Source organism: Anolis sagrei, chromosome 4 (genome assembly GCF_037176765.1).
Source record: "Anolis sagrei isolate rAnoSag1 chromosome 4, rAnoSag1.mat, whole genome shotgun sequence".
Classification (NCBI taxonomy): Eukaryota; Metazoa; Chordata; class Lepidosauria; order Squamata; family Dactyloidae; genus Anolis; species Anolis sagrei.
Genome location: NC_090024.1, coordinates 16,994,537 through 17,010,144, shown reverse-complemented (window position 1 = coordinate 17,010,144; position 15,608 = coordinate 16,994,537). Strand labels below are relative to the sequence as shown.

Sequence of the window (15,608 nt, the reverse complement as noted above, 5' to 3'; positions counted from 1 at the left end):
GCTAAACGTTCCCTTTCCCCTCCAAAACCCTGGGGAAAGGGGCAGATCGAAAGGCTGCAACAATGATTGACAGGTTGCTGGCCCTATAACTGCAGCCTGGAGGAAGCTACCAAATTGTAAAATGCATAGCCTACAGGAATTCATGCAAACAAGCAAAGAAAGAAAAAGGGAATTCAAATCCCTGGCACAACCGTGCCAGCACACAAATAACAACAAACCTAAGTAATGTGCATGATAGAGATAGATATAAGTAAAGGTAAAGGTTTCCCCTGTCATTAAGTCTAGTCATGTCCGACACGCTGGGGGGGGGGGGGGGGAGGGCTTTGTCCATAGACACCTCCAAGGTCATGTGGACAGCATGACTGCATGCAGCGCTGCTGAGATAGATATAATCAAGTCATATTCAAACTAATTAGCTCATTTCCATTAGGAATATTCTGTAGGAGCTACCATACCTTGCGAGGCTGTATTATAGACCAACCACCACCAATAACAATAACATCACAACCATCACCATCAATACATCTCTCCAAACAAAACATGGGATGACGTTCTCTAATATTACGTCTCCAATATGGTGTCTATTGGTTACTCTACATCTCCAAATGACGTTATCTTCTATTCTAGTGATGATTACTTGACACAACCTAGGGAGCATGTGTCTCATGCCATTTGGAAGGCCACCTTTGATGCCTTTCTGCTCACTCAGTCTGACAGCTCCTCTGGACATAAAGGAAGAAACATGCTATTATTATCATCCCCTGCTTTAAGTCACAACTGTTCTATATTCTGTGGTCATCTCTCATAGACTTGATGGCATCAGAAAAGCACGCAGTCTAGCCAACACATAAGTCCCTACAAGGCTACATTATTTGTCAAAGTTATACATCCTCTATTTATGTTACTTTGTGCTATAACTGTCAATTCAAAAAAATGAGGCATAGCAACTAAAAAGGATAGGACACAAAATGAAAACAAATTCCTAATAAAATGAACATTAAAAGCAAACCATCTCAAAGCACAGCAAAGGCACATGTAGCTGGGAGGCCATCCCTTTGGCCACAGACTAACTGACATGTCAAAGGCCTGCTTGAATATAAAATATCTTTCCCTGGCAGAGGAAAAACAATTTGTAGAGAACAAACCTATTCTCCACAGTTCACAAATGCAGCAAGCTCTTTGTATCCACTGAGATTTTGCCAGATTCCCAATGAATGCTCAAATTGTGTAGTAAAATGGTGTCTCTTTTAGCACATAGCAAAACAAAAAAAATATATGGAATTTTTGGGGAAAATATTTGCAAAGCATGGATAGTTGAATTCATAAATGCAAGCACCTGTGGATATGGAGGGCCAATTGTGTATCCACACTGCAAAATTATTGCAGATTGATGCCACTGTAACAGCTTCTTCCTACAGACCTTTGGGATTTGTAATCTGAAGAGGTGTTTCTAAAGCAGAACTACTATCACACACCATCATGGAAGGTGGAATTGATGGCTATCCTTCCTAATTCCAGTTTTCCCACTTTTCTTCTCCATTGATTTGTTTAATTCCCTATGATCACTCATAACGAATACACCAGCATTAGAGTTGATACATTTGTCTGTCCTTGTTAGAGATACACTTTGGTTCTGTGGATTTAAGGTCGTGTTGTATCTTTCCCACTTGGGGCAATAACATCAGTAGAACAATGGCAGCAGTGCAGTCAGCCTGTAATCTTTTGACCCCTGTAATTTTGGATGAATTATAGAGAAGGGACAAATAAAATCCATTACAATAGAGGCAGAAAATTCTGGGAAATTAAGGACCGGGTTGCTGTGAGTTTTCTGGGCTACATGGCTATGTTCCAGAAACATTCTCTCCTGACGTTTTGCCTCATAGGCCATGGAGTCCATCCACACTCCCAAATGCATTTTCAGACAAGAATCCCAGACAAGAATAAACCAGGGCCAGCTAACACCTCCCAACAAAGGATCCCCCAGGCAGCAACTAGCCAGACCTTATTTATTTATTTATTTCATATCAAAAGCATTGCATAAATTAGTATAAAACTGATAAAAATAGAAGGAGTGCATGTGGCTAAATATCTTTTGACCAAAAATGGGCAACAGCAATGGCATTGTCTGTAGCCTCCAACAATTCTTCCTCCGTACATGAGGCAGGGCATAGTGGACAAGCATACAGATGCGGAATTGTCTGTTCTATTCCACAGTCATACAAGGTGTGAGATTCTTTTAGGTAGTGCCATTTTGCCAGGTTGTCTTTTGATCTGCTCACTCCACTTCTGAGTCTGTTCAGGGACTTTCTTGGTTTGCCAGACCTGGAAGCTGCAAGACCATTAAATGCTAATCAAAGTGGCCAATTGCAACATTCACATTTGCCTCAAATATACAAGAGTTCTTTCTCCCACCCTGGAGATTCCACAGATATATAAACTTCACTTGCCTAGTTCCCAACAGATCCTTCAACCTCTGAGGATGCCTGCCATAGATGTGGGTGAAATGTCAGGAGAGAATGCTTCTGGATCAGCCTCGAAAACTCACAGCAACCCAGTGATTCCAGCCATGAAAGCCTACAAATTAAGGACCGCATTAGCTTCCTAGAAGAACCTGGAAAGTCTTGTACCCCACAACAAACTGCCCCACATCTCAATAGAACTTTGGTAGGCAATATAGTCCTCCCTGCCAAGGCCATTTAAGTCAAGCCATTTCCTTTTCTTTCATTACTATGACTGGCTCTGATATTTCAAAAAACATGGAGAATATGTTCCCCCATATCTCAAGATTGGATGTCTCTATCACATTTTCTCTCCTCCTGTTCTTTTTAAAATGAATGAATTCATTTGGAGAGTTTGGGGGGACGTAACCTCTGCCCCCCAAATCATTAAGCTGATTTAATAGTATTAGAATGATCCGTATTACTGTTTTTTTCATTCTTGTGTTTGAAATTGTGTTGAGGGACCATTTCAGATGGGAAAATAAATACAGTGTAACCCTTTTACTCATGGGACCTATATCCATGGTTTCACCTACCCACATCCAAAAAAGTATGTCCTCTCTAGATCCTCCAGGCAATTCTTTAGTATGCTTCTCCTGGGAGTTACAATTAAGTTGCATTGGAGGACATTGCAATCTCCTGCAAGGCAAATTTGCTTGTTCTTCCAGCATACCTCCATGTTATATTTGTGTGAACTTGATTAATTTCAGTACGTTTTACTCTTTTCCATGTTTTTCCTGTTTCTGGGATAAGTTCAGGAACATATCCTCATACTATGCTTTATAAACAAAGATCTGCCAAAAAGCAAGCCAACACTCTTCTGCGCTCTCTTGTAGTGGTGACTGCTAGATTCCATATTATGGTGGCAATGAACCTACTCTACACTTTAGTCCAGGTATGGGTAAACTTTGACCATCAAGGAGTTTTGGGTTTCAACTCCCACAATTCCTAATAACCAATAGGCTGCAAGGAATTGGGGGAGTTGAAGTCCAAAACACCTGGAAGGCCGAAGTTTGCCCATGGCTGCTTTAGTCTCAATTCTAAAGGTTTCATTCATGGTGCAGAACACCATTATCACCCTGGAAAGCTCTATTAAAGTTTGGACTAAAACCAAATGCAGATTGACTGCCCAATGGAAGGCAAGAGCCATCATTACTATCATGAAAGTCTTATAGCAACCCTCAATAACCTGATGCCTATCAGATGCATTGTGCTGCAAATGTACATCATACTTCATGGCCATGCTGGTTGGCAATTATGGAAGATGTAGTCCAAAGTCCAACACATCTGCAGGCTCTTGTTTGAGGGTTAGAGAAGAACTTCATTGTCTCTACCTAAAAAAATAAAACACAGGAAAGGCCTGACTCCCCATAGAAGATCCATAATTAGAGAGGTCCACTGCCACCTAGTGGCTAAACCATGTGAAGGAATTATCCACCCTCTCATGTCTTTACTGGGCTGAAGAAGGAAAAACAAAATTAATTTCTGTATCATAGTAGTATAGTTATTGTGCTACAAAAGCTGATCTAACTTTCCATCTTGGGGAGTCAACTTTTCAGTCAACCTTCAAAAATGATTAATCTAATATTTAACTAGTTTTTTAATCCTGCATCAACTAAAGAGAAAGAAAAATGGCAGTGAATATTTTTAATGCTATTTAAGTACACACAGATAATGCTATTGTTTAAGGGGCATTGGCCTATTTCATGAAATCAAGGAAGGTTGAGAACCACTGATCTAATCTAACATTCTTCACTCTTTTGTGGTCCAGACAGAGCTGGTCAAAGTCCAAGCCATGGACCACATGTTTACTTACAGTCAGAACCATCCTGCCTGACCCTTTCCAACTAAAATACCTTGGGAGGCAGGATGGGGAAAATAACCAACCAGGGTTCTCAGGGGATTTGATTGGCCATTTAGAGTAGTAGTGCCTAACCTTTGGCACTTCAGTTGTTTTGGGCTTCAGCTCCCACAATTCCTAACAGTAAGATGGATGGGATTTGGTTCCAAACGAAATCAAAGGTTGGGAACCACTGATTTAGAGGCTACATTTAGTGTGGGAGATGAGTATGTTGTTGGCACTGAGGTTTCTGGAGAGATATCTGCATTGCTCTGAGGCAGTGGTTCTCAACCTGCGGTCCCCAGATGTTTTTGGCCTTCAACTCCCAGAAATCCTAAACTGGATGGGACTTCTGGGAGTTGTGGGCCAAAAACATCTGGGGACCCCAGGTTGAGAACCACTGTGAGGTCTTGAGAGTCAAGTGTACCTGGTCTGGAAGCTTACAAGCAGAACACTGCAAAGACAATCATCTCAGTCTCTATGTAAACGAAGGTCCTGGTATTCCAAGATCTCCTGTCTTAGCATATGGAAGCTTCACATAGATTCCATGGCCAGTTGATATCATTAAAATATGTCCTGTGGACATGTTTAGTTTTTGTTTGATATAGAGCATCCATATTGCTGTCTGGAAGTTCAAGTTTTGATAGACTATTTGGAAGTTCAAGTTTTAGACGTCACAGATCTCCCATTCTGGTTTGTCTCAAAACTACTCAGATTTTTTTTAAAGCCATGTGGATGTTGTTACATGGGAGCTGAGCCCAACACTAACCAGCTGCCGTTCCGTCACTTCTTTTCACTCTGGTACTTCTTGTTGTAAATTCCACAATGGCTCAAATGATAATCCAGTCTTTTAGTTTCTGGGATCATTAACACAATCCAAACTGGGTTCAAATCAGCCCATGAATTTCCTTCTTCAAAGGTTGCAATTTCCCACCCTTGGCAACATCTGTGTGATATGCAAAAGCTACGTCTTTCTTGGCATCTCCTTCCATTCCTACTTTTTGGGAAATCCAAAGCTGCTCATTTGAAAAACAAAAACCCTGCTCCCATTTCATAGTATTAGATCATTGGATATCCTACCCGTTGTTTCATATTTCTTTGGAGAAGTGTTGAATATTTTCCCCAAATTGAAGCCCTTTTGTATTGTTAGCATATTTTAAATAGTTTAAAGGGAACTTGATAGATTACATATAGCTCTGTCCTGCAGCCAAAGAGGAATTAGGGGAACAGCTGGGGTCCAGCTACTGCAGCCTCTAAGGATTTGCTACCTGAGGCAGTTCCTTCACTCTTCCAAATGGTAAAGCCAACCTTTCAGGGGCTCCATTTGAATGCAGGACCTCCTTATGTATGGTTCACATACTCTACAAGCCTCCATATTTGGCAGGAACAGTTCTGATTTACCTTGAACTTAAAGTGGGTACAAGCTGAGGGTGCTTCAACAAAATTTATTTATTTATTTATTTATTTACAGTATTTATATTCCGCCCTTCTCACCCCGCCGGGGACTCGGGGCGGATGACAATGTACATATACATGGCAAACATTCAATGCCATAAACACACAACATATATAGACAGACACGCAGAGGCTATTTAACATTCCAGCTTTTTCATGAGGGTATTCTGGGCCACCAGGGGAGCTGTCGCTTCACCGGCCATTTGTGACACTGATGAAGTACTTCCTCATTCTTTGCATGCTTGCTGGAGATTTTTATGGCATCATAAATTAGCCTCCCAACATAAGCGGTACCTAAATTTCCTACTTGAAAGATGCAACTGTCTTTCAGGCTGCAAAGGTCTACAGCAAGCTACACAAATTGGTTGGAAGCTCACTCCAACCTGGGCTGGTTTTGAACTCATGACCTTTGGGTCAGTAGTGATCTTAATGCAGCTGACTCCCAGCCAGCTGCGCCACAGTCCTGAATTACTGCATTTTGACACCATTTTTGACACCAGAGGGCTCAATGCTATGAAACCTTGGGAGTTGTAGTCTTGAAAGTCTTTAGCTTTCTCTAACAAAGGCTCCTTCTACACTGCCACATAATCCAGATTATCAAAGAAGATAATCCATGTTATCCGCTTTGAACTGGATTATTTGAGTCTACTCTGCCATATACTCCAGTTCAAAGCAGATAATCTGGATTGTATATGGCAATGTAGAAAGGGCCAAATAGCTCCAGTACCTTACCAAACTACAGCTCCTATATTTCCATTGCATTGAGTCATGACAGTTAAAGTGGTATCAAATGCATTAATTCTACAATGTAGACCAGGCATGGGCAAACTTTGGACCTCCAGGTGTTTGGACTTCAACTCCCACAATTCCTAACAGCCTACCAGCTGTTAGGAATTGTGAGAGTTGAAGTCCAGAACACCTGGAGGGCCAAAGTTTGCCCACACCTGATGTAGATGTACCCTTAGTTCAAAGTGCAAAAATAGTTTACAGTCAACTCAAGAGCAAGGAGATGAGGAGGTGCCCTTCCAAATTTCTGCAGCCCCTCCAATTTCTGTGTTCTTCCTCATAAATAGTATTTTCCAACTTGACTGCACTCTCTTATTGACCAAATGTGTCCCAGCTTTCCTTGGTGAAATGTTGAAAGGCATGAGCTCATGCTGGATGATTGACTGTTTGGTTTCCCTTGTCCTGAATGTGGATATTAATCTAAATAACTTCCTACCGACATCACTGAGGACAAAATTAACCCTCAACTCCATCATCTCATGACAAGCCACTTGGTTAGCGGTTATTGAACATGTGCTTTCTATGGATGCTCTGTTGGAGTGGGGTGCCTGCTCCCCTTCACAGAAGGCTTGGGTACGGATTGGGTTACTGGCTTTTGGCGGGGATAAGCAGGACACCTGCTGACCCATTCAATTATTAAAAGGAAATGTAATTGAGATATGCATCTCATACAAGGCACACTTCCCTGGAGTTTCTCTGATGGCAATCCCCTCGCTTACTTGAGCTGATGCTTCTGCCCTAACTGGGAAACTCTTCAGCTCCAACGTCTTTCATACACAGCAGAATGGGACAAAAAAGTGCTGAGTAGGGCCCCTTGTACAGTGTCATATAAAATCTGCTTTGAACTGGATTATATGGCAGTATAGACTCATCCAATTCAAAGTAGATAATGTAGATTATCTGCTTTGATAATCTGGATTATATAGCAATGTAGAAGCAGCCTTAGAGCCCTTCCACACAGCCATATAGCCCAGAATATCTGCCATATCATCCAATTCAATGTGGATTTTATACAGCCCTTAGAGAGATGTCATTTATAGAAATCTTTAGTCCATCTTAATAAAATATCAAAAAAATAGACAGCCTGCTCATTTTCACTTTTAAAAACATTGTGATTCCAAGACTTAAGAATGCTTATTGAGAGTGTTGGTGTGAACACTGAGCCACACAGCTTTATATCCCAGAATATCAAGGTAATATCTGCTTAGAACTGGGTTATCTGAATCCACACTCAGATAATGTGGGATTTTCTGCCTTGATATTCTAGGACATAGGGCTGTGTGCAAGGGCCCTCTGACTGTTTGGACTATACCATTGAACATTACTTGAGAGCCAAATCCACCAGATTGTCACGTTGCCAGAGCTCTACTTTATTTAGGTAGAGATGAATCAAACTCCCAGTTTTATCAAACAGTTTAATTAAAACAGCACTTACTTGCTGGCTGTTTATATAGTCCAAAATATAAAACACAAAGATAGCACACAGCTACAAAATAAACAAAAACTGATAGCAAAAATAACATCGTAGTCAAAAGGGTCCAGTCCAATGGTCAAATGCTGAGAGTTCAATAAACAAAGTCCAGGGATCAAGAATCTATACTGTAGTCAAAAGCCAGTCCAAAGATTCAAGGTTCCAGGATTCCAAGATTACAGGAGACAGGTCAGGACACCGAAAAATCCAACAGACCTGGGGGAAAAAACCACCAAAATGCAAAAAATACTTTTCTCCCAAAGATCAATCCCAAGGTTAGCTCCTTAAATCCAGTAACACCCAGCTGCAACCCATCTCCTGCACACCTCCACCCTTAATTGCTTTTACCTGTAAACTGTTACTTACAAACTACTCCGCCCTTTAGAACCAAGGCTGACATTAACCCTTCCATCACCAACTGCCAGGTCTACCACCACCAACCACCATCAACTATGGAACATATGACACAGATGATAAGAGAGACCTCCACTCCAGACATCTACAGATTAATGGATAGATAGCAAAGAAACATCAGTCCCTCACACTAGACAGGTAGGCAGGGATGCCATGCCTGGGCCCTTCCACACAGCCATATAACCCAGAATATCAAGGCAGATAATCCACAATATCTGCTTTGAATTAGGTTATCTGAGTCCACACTGCTATATCATCCAATTCAATGTGGATTTTAGATGTGTGGAAGGGGCCAGAGTCACACTGGTGGACCCAGAGATTCCTAGCGATAACATTTTAAATCAATCCCCTGAATAATCAAATTTGCAAAAATCAGAACTGCAAATGTGGAGGGACGACTGTAGGACAACGTCAAGCAAAGGGCTGAGTTGAACCTTTGTCTATACCAGTGGTTCTTAACCTGTGGGCCATAGACCACGAGTGGGCTTCAAGGATGAAAATCTGGTCTGTAAGCCTCCTTCCTCTTTATTTATTTTATTACCGCTCCTTTCATGCCGCCTGATACTCCTTCCCTGTCGCTGACTATGGCATATGTTCTGTATCCAGATGTGATATGGTCTATCCAATGCAATTTTCTGAATCAGCACCCAAACCGGATCTAAAGTTGACCAAAAACTGGTCCGAAACCCTGTTGGTACTAATGTTAGAGAGTGGTCCCTGGTCAAAGTGGTCCCTGGTCAAAGTGGTCCCTGATCAAAGTGGTTCCTGATCAAGTAGTCCCTGGTCAAAGTGGTCCCTGCTCAAGGAGTCCCTGGTTAAGTGGTTCCTGGTCAAAGTGGTCCCTGGTCAAAGTGGTTCCTGGTCAAAGTGGTCCCTGGTCAAAGTGGTCCCTGGTCAAAGTGGTTCCTGGTCAAAGTGGTCCCTGGTCAAAGTGGTTCCTGGTCAAAGTGGTCCCTGGTCAAAGTGGTTCCTAGTCAAATGGTCCCTGGTCAAAGTGGTCCCTGGTCAAAAAAAGGTTGGAAACCACTGGCCTATACAAGGAATGTTTTCATCTTGCAGAGCATACCTGGACCTCTTGAGCTATTTGTTGGACAAATGAGCCATTCATCGGACAAATTTCACTTTGATCTGATTTCGACTAAATAAATGGTTCAAAAGTTCTTGGTGCTATCAGCATGATACTACCTTAATTACCATGCTTCAAAGCTATGAAGTTATGGGAACTGTAGATTTACAAGGTCTTCAGCCTCCTCTTCCAAAAGGTGTTGGTGCCTTACCAAACTGCAAATCCTGTGATTCCATGTCTTTGAACCATAGCAGTTAAATGTAGGTTCAAACCGCTTCTATAGTATAGATGCTGCTGCTTACTGAAGACTGGTTTAAGTGTGCATGCAGAGTGAAATGCATTAGGCTTCCCAATAACAACCATTTTTTAAAGTTTCCTGAAATGTGTCTTCTTTCCATTGAGGCATCTGTAGCTATCTAATTTTCCTGGAAAAAGTTATTGTATTTATGGCAAAGAATTTACATGCAACAAATCAAATAGCAAAGTCTGCTCTTTGCTAGGATAGGGAGTGACCCAAAGAGGAAATACCAAAATACCACCAGAAAGCCTATTCCCACAGTATATTCAGCCTAATCGAAACCAGAAGGCCTCGGCAATGTTTCTTTAAGAGGGTTCCTCTTGCCAGATATTTGGATCAAAAAGCATCAGATGAACTCCAGAGATTCTCTCACTGGCAAGAATGGATCTCCCAGGAAAATCACAGTTCTACAAAACAGATGGTGGGGTTTCACTGGGTTTTTCAGTAGGCAATTGCTACTTCTCAAAGGAGGTTCCTGTCAATGGGAACCAGAGGAATCAAGGAAACACACAGAGGTATTATTTGTCTGTGAATTTTCTAAAGATCCTGCAAAAAGCATGTGCGATATTGGTGAGGAATGCCTAAATCCACAAAGGAGTGATACCTTTTTTGACTAACCAAAAAAGTAGAAAATACACCATGCAAGGAGCCCCTGGTGGTGCAATGGGTTAAACCACTGAGCTACTGAACTTACTAACCAAAAGGTCACTGGTTCAAATCTGGGGAGTGGGGTGAGCTCCTGCTGTTAGCCCCAGCTTCTGCCAACCTAGCAGTTCGAAAATATACAAAATGTGAAATCAATAGATACTGCTCCGGTGGGAAGGTAATGGCACTTCATGCAGTTATGCTGGACACATGAACTTGGAGGGCTTTTTTTTGTCGTGTCAGGAGCGACTTGAGAAACTGCAAGTCGCTTCTGGTGTGAGAGAATTGGCCACCTGCAAGGATGTTGCCCGGGGAATGCCTGGATGTTTTAATGTGTTACCATCCTTGTGGGAGGCTTCTCTCATGTCCCCACATGAGGAGCTGGAGCTGACGGGGGGAGCGCATCCGCGCTCTCACCAGATTTGAACCTGCAACCTGTCGGTCTTCAGTCCTGCTGGAACAGGGGTTTAACCTTGGAGGCATTTATGGACAATACTGGCTCTTCAGCTTAGAAACGGAGATGAGTACCAACCCCAGAGTCGGACACAACTGGACTTAATGTCAAGGGGAAAACCTTTACCTTGCCTAAGCTTTGGAAACTCCATTAGCCTCTTCATCTGGGCAAGATGTTAAAAATGAAACAGGAGGAGACCAGCGATGCCAACTTGAGTCTTAAAAGTGTTTTGGACATCCCAAAAGACCCTGTCAGCTTGGCCAACCGTCAGGAATGCTAGGAAATGAAGTCCCAAACGTCTGGTGGAACAAAGTTAGGGAACCTCTGGTCTAAAGGGTTATCAATTCAAACAAAGGGCACTCCTGTTCTTGACCATGTTGGCGACTGGAGAAGAAGAGTAATGAGTCCGGAGATTCAGTCACAGATCTGCCATATTCAATAAGTTTTGGCCTCTATTAAATGAAGATAAAAGAGTTTTTCACCCCTTTAGAGCTATTATGTGAATTGGAGTTGTTATGTATTATGCATTTTTATTGATACTCCATATAAGCATCCACATTGGAGCACATCTTCCATATGCTCCAGTCTAGTGAACACTCTGGAAGCATAAAAAGACATTTGTATGGGAACATTTCACCCAATTACCAATTTAATGCTGCAGTTTTTGTTCCCATGAAATCCATACTATTAAGTCTAAGATCCCTTCTACACTGCCATATAAAATCCAGATTACCTGCGTTGAACTGGATTATATGGCAGTGTAGACTCATATAATCCAGTTCAAAGCAGATAATGTGGATTATCATCTTTGATAATCTGGATTATATGGCACTGTAGAAGGGGCCTTTATATGCTGTAAGATGTATAATGCCTTACTGTTTACTATGTCTGTGTTTTTTTGTTTATTGTAATACTATTTTGTTATTGATTTTTTTTATTATGAAATTTTGATGATGTTGCTTGTTTATATTTTGGTTTTATCTTGATTTAATATTACTACTACTACTACTACTACTTCTACATGAAATGCAACATCAGCTGATAATCTATGGGCTGAGACTATGGAAAAGTTCTGTTTTCAAAGCAACCACCCAGGCTTTGATGTGCAATATGCCACAGACAAAAGTCTATTTTTTACAAGAGATGAATTATGGAGGTCGTGTATCAAATAATGGGTAGTACTTCATTGTCTGGGCAGGGGCCAAAAGGGGGTGCTAGAGAGAGAAGAATAGTCATTTCTTTTGGGCGGCGGGGGGGGGGGGGGTAGTTGTTTTCCTGTTATTTTCTCCCTCCCAGGTCATTGTTTATTTATTTATTTTATTTACTGCATTTGTAGACCGCCGTTCTCAGCCCTCGTTTATTATATGGGAAATGGGGAAGGGGAGTATCACACCCCCCCCCCCATTAAATGGATTATCCTTCTCTGTCTAGCATGTCCTTTTGGCCTCCACCAGATAATGGAACAGTCTCCAAAATGGTCCAATTGGTTTACTGTGAGAATTTGCTTAAGCAGAAAAGGATTCCAATCAAAGATTTCCCACTGCATCATAGAGTCTCACTGACCAAAGCGCAATCCTGACACACCAAGAACATCCATTTTAAAGAGTTTGTAGACCTAATCACATGAGTGAAATTCCATGTGTTGGATCAAGCGTCAATGGCCACATTTCAAAAATGAGTTTCAGTTTTCCATGCCTAAAAGCCTGACTGCCCTTGCTTCCACATTAGCAACAAGACTGACATGGATGCAAATTTTGCAAGAAGGAAAACAGCTTAAGTTTGGAAACCACATTCCTCTCTGTTTTGCCGCCAGGATGCATATATAAAACCATAGCAAACAATCCGGTTTATTCGAGCTATTTTGTTTTTGCTTTTTTTGGGAGGGGGGATAGTTGAAAGTTCCCTGAGCACAAATTAGTTGATTCTACTGCAAAATGATTCTACTGGCAGACTTTGCTGAGACTAGAACTCCATTATATGGTTACTGTAAACCATATAATGCAGTACAATGCATTTAAACTGAACTATATGGTCTATATCTGGCATGGGCAAACTTTGGCCTTCCAGGTGTTTTGGACTTCACTTCTCACGATTCCTGGCCTCAGGCCCTTTCCTTTTCGCTTAATTGGCTGAGGGGGGAAAGGTAAGGGCCTGAGGCTAGGAATTGTGGGAACTGAAGTCCAAAACACCTGGAGGGACAAAGTTTGCCCATGCCTTATCTACACTGTAGAATTAACGCAGTTTGACATTACATTATCTGCCACAGTACTATGAAATAGTGGAGGTTTGGCGAGGCACCAGCACCCCTTGGCAGAGAAGGCTAAAGACCTTGTAAAACTACAACTCTCAGGGCTCCATTGCATTTAGCCATGGGAGTTAAGCTTGCCCATGCCTGGTCTATATATATTGATCACATAATGCAGCTTGAAACTGCATTATATGGTCAGTGTAGATTCAGCCTAAGTCTTGACCAGCAAAAGTCAGCTGAAATAGACGCCATTGTGTAGAAGAAAAATGAAATGAAGGAATGAGGATACATATTAAATGCACTTCAGCAATGGCACATCTCATAAGTGAGACAGAAAATAATAATAATAATAATAATAATAATAATAATAAGCCAGTAAAGGTGGTCCCAGTGGTGATCGGCACACTGGGTGCAGTGCCTAAAGACCTTGGCCTGCACTTAAAAACAATCAGCTCAGACAAAATTACCATCTGTCAAATGTAAAAGGTCACCCTACTCGAAGTTGCACATATTATTCACCGATACATCACACAGTCCTAGACACTTGGAAAGTGTCTGATGTGTGATCCAATTCAACAGCCAGCAGAGTATCTGCTGTGGGCTCATCTCGTTGTGTTTCAAATAATAATAAGAAGTATAATATCTCACTTTCCTCCCTTAAAGGAGACTCAAAGCAGTTAGGAATTGCCCCTTGATGGGAAATGGAAGAAAATGTTGAGTTGGATCTATCTTCTTACTGTTGTGAGCTTTGCATGTGAATGACAGAAAATGTAAATGCCAAAAAATCAGTGTAAATATAATTTTAAACATACAGCCTAACTTGAAACCTCATGGAATAAAATATTTAACATTTGGTGCAGATGTCCAATTTTAAGAGCAGCTCTTAACCAATCTCTTTTTGGTTTTTGAGTGAGTGAAAATTGCTCATTGATTAATTTCATAATACTTTAATGAAAAATGTAAGATCTCCCCTTTAATAGTCTGATGTAAAGTTTGCATGATTAGCAAAATGATGTCTTTTCCTTTGCATTTTTCCTGCTGTCTAGTTCTCAACAGGAAAGTCTAAAGCTGAATCTTACCCCTTCTTGGCCCCTTGCATTCGCTCCAGGTTTTCTCTCTAACTCAGAAATATTTGAAAAGACAACAGAGAGAAACATGGCATGTGCATTGTGCTAAAACTAAACTGGAGCTGATCCGCAACAGGCCTTGGAAGAATGCGGATAACATCCATCCATAATGATCTAGTGGGTTGAATTGGAGAATGCAAACACACATACAGTTTAAATACTCGCTTTCTGCCAATCTTGAGGCAATGGGGTTGTACATGTGGCTTTTTCTGCAAACCCAGCTCTGTTAAAAAAAAATGCTCACAAAAGCAGTTCTGAAAAATTAATGGAATTCCTCCCATTCCTCCTAAAAGCAGAAATATTGGACCAAGCACAAATTTGCAGAGTGAAACACCAGTTTCCTACAATAAAAAGCATGCAATTTCAGGCAGTTAATGTACAAATAAATCAGTGTAGCAAAACAGTTTCATTGCTGCCAATTTGCAAGCACAAACAGATTATTTGAGGAGTATAGGCAATGTTGGTGCCAGCTTTATCTTCCTTTGATGAACCAGCCCCAAAGCAATATTTGATAACTCACCAAGACTTGTCCAGTTGGAACTCCCATTCCAGAAATGCCCGCCAAAATGAAGGCCATCATTCCATTGTTTCCAATGCTACAACTCCCTTCCTCAAGGCAGCTGGAAAAAAGGAAGAGAGAGAAACCATACTGCAACACTGATGATGATTCCTGGGGCGTTTGTATTATATTTCCTTGCTTGTTTCGAATGACAGAAAAAAAGTATTCCAAAATCCAGGGTATCCACAGATGTTTTCTGGAGTTTCAAAGTTTTGACTCACATCCATAAAAGTCCTGACTGGTGTGGAGGAGACACAAATACAATTAGGAAGGCAGCAGGAAGGAAAGTCTACCCATGTGAGCAGAAAAACTCCTAGGTTGGGGGCAGGGAAGAGAAGGCCACTCACTGGACACCCCTTGGGCTGATAGAAGAGATTTCAGGAAATCCAAACACTCAAACAGGAAATCTGAACGCTGGATAAACATTCCATAATCTCCACTGTTAACATGCAACCTCTCTGGTTAACCCTTTTCCTGCTCTGGGGCTGGACGTGAAACTCAACCAGACATGCTTTTGTGTAACTGGATCTCTCTAACGTTTCACAATGCGCTCGCCTGTGTCTCTAAGGCATGACACCAGTCAGGAAGCATTTCTTCCCCCAAGCATCTGGAAGGGGTTTCCCACTCCTCTATTGTTCTCCCAGTTCTACCTGGCAAAGTCGTGGTTAAAAGAGTGACAATTTTTCTGTAGTTAATATTTTCCATTGGGCACGCAGGCTTGCAAGGCTGCTCCGATTTGCAGCAGGA

General features: G+C 41.5%; 1 protein-coding gene across 2 annotated transcripts in view; it reads right to left on the bottom strand.

The window, feature by feature from the left end:
* Nucleotides 1-15,356, bottom strand: part of ASAP1 (ArfGAP with SH3 domain, ankyrin repeat and PH domain 1) — a 178,994-nt gene extending 163,638 nt beyond the window's left edge. For both annotated transcript variants that reach the window (XM_060775871.2, XM_060775877.2), the window contains exon 1: nt 14,823-15,356. The gene's annotated coding sequence lies outside the window, so the exon portion shown is untranslated. The remainder of the gene's footprint in view (nt 1-14,822) is intronic.
* Nucleotides 15,357-15,608: the final 252 nt, after the last annotated feature.